We start from the raw sequence: 1738 nt of genomic DNA on the forward strand, positions 1-1738 counted from the left end.
GACACTCCATCTCTACTAAAAATGTAAAGATTAGTCCCAGCTACTCAGGAGGCTGAAGTGGGAGGATGGCTTGAGCCTAGGAGGTTGAGGCTGCAGTGAGCCGAGATTACACCACTGCACTCCAGCCTGGTTGACAGAGTGAGACCCTATCTCAAAAACAAAAACAAAAACAAAAATTGTAAGAGTAACACATGCTCATAGTAAGGATCCAGACAGATGAGAAGGGTGTAGAGAGGCAAGCAGAAGCTCCAGCTTCCTACTGGCCTCCCTCCCAGAGGAAAATGGTACTAGCAATTTCTTGTGAATTCCTCAGGAAACTCTCCATTCATGTACAGGAGGATGTCATGCTATTTCATTGCTTTAATTATCTGTCTCTGTCCACTGCACCATGCCTAGTTACCCGGGGGCTGGCTAGAATCTTACTTAGCTAGGTGCTCAGAAGCAGTCCTGGGCTGGGCTGGAAAAGATGATCAGAACATTTTACAGTGGATAGTTTTATTTCCCACCCCCCCCTTTTTTTTTTTTTTTTTTTTTTTTTTAACAAAGCCTACAGCACGCAGTATTCCCAGGTGGTCTCCCATCCAAGTACTAACCAGGCCCCACCCTGCTTAGCTTCTGAGATCTGACGAGATCAGGCGTGTTCAGGGTGGTATGGCCGTAGACTTTTATTCCCTCTTGACACCAGCTGACCAGATAGAGTGGGATCTGGTGAAACCTCCTTGCTCCTAATTGGAGGCTGTACCTCCTAGCTGGCAGATGCATTTTATTTTCCTTATAGAATATTGTTATTATTACTAAAAGGTGAATTCATTTTCAACATTTAAAACCTGGGAGATATTACTTAAAAAATACAATTTTCCATCTTGCACAGTGGCTTATGCCTATAATCCCAGCACTTTGGGAGTCTGAGGTGGGAGGATTGCTTGAACCCAGGAGTTCAAGACCAGCCTGGCCAACAGAGGGAGACCTCATCTCTACAAAAAAATCTTAAAAATTAGCCAGGCATGGTGGTGTGTGCCTATAGTTCCAGCTATTCGGGAGGCCAAGGTGCGATCGCTTGAGCCTGGGGGTCGAGGTGACAGTGAGCTATGATCGCACCACTGCACTGTAGCCTGGGCAACAGAGCAAAACCACTAAAAAAGAAAAAAAAAAAATCGAATTTTCCAGATCTCTTGCTCTTGAAAAGGCTCAGAGGATTCATCTGAGCACTGAGCACTCAGGTCTGTGCAGCCTCATGTACGTCCACCCCCACTCCTAGTCACTAAGTCCCATGGCCCCTAAGCCTGTGTCCCCTGTCTTTGGCAACCCAATGAGAAAGATGGACTTGCATGAAAATAGTCCATGATGAGCAACTGCAGCAGCTGAGTGCCCCAGCAGAGGTGGGAGAATGATGGAGACGGACCCCAGGCCGGGGCCCCTGCAGGAGCGTGAACCCCAGTGCTGTCCTGCGTGGCACATACTCCTCCCAGTCCGTGGGGTTCACACTCTGGATCCTCACTGTTCTGTTCACTGCAGAGAGGAGCAGGGGTGGGAAGTGGGTGGGCCTGTTTCAGGGCAGCCGCTGCTCAGCTCCAGGCATGGGGCTTTGAGGGAATGTGAACTCAGAATGGCCAGAGCTTCCAAAGCAAAGCTGGAGATACAACCTGAAAGAATGGACTTAAAGAAAATGAAAACCTGGTAACCCATGCAGCAAGCTCAGTATGCCAGTGGCCCTCAGTTTGTGTCTTTGGTACCTTCA

At 48.3% G+C, this 1738-nt stretch overlaps 1 non-coding gene across 1 annotated transcript; it reads right to left on the minus strand.

Annotated features, from left to right (window-relative positions):
• Positions 1-544: 544 nt before the first annotated feature.
• On the minus strand, positions 545-663 carry LOC116542844. Its single transcript, XR_004265371.1, has one exon. It is a non-coding gene; the product is annotated as a 5S ribosomal RNA (ribosomal RNA).
• Between the last annotated feature and the right edge of the window lie 1075 nt (positions 664-1738).

Source organism: Sapajus apella, unplaced genomic scaffold (assembly GCF_009761245.1).
Source record: "Sapajus apella isolate SASKATOON/1434 unplaced genomic scaffold, GSC_monkey_1.0 scaffold174, whole genome shotgun sequence".
NCBI lineage: Eukaryota > Metazoa > Chordata > Mammalia > Primates > Cebidae > Sapajus > Sapajus apella.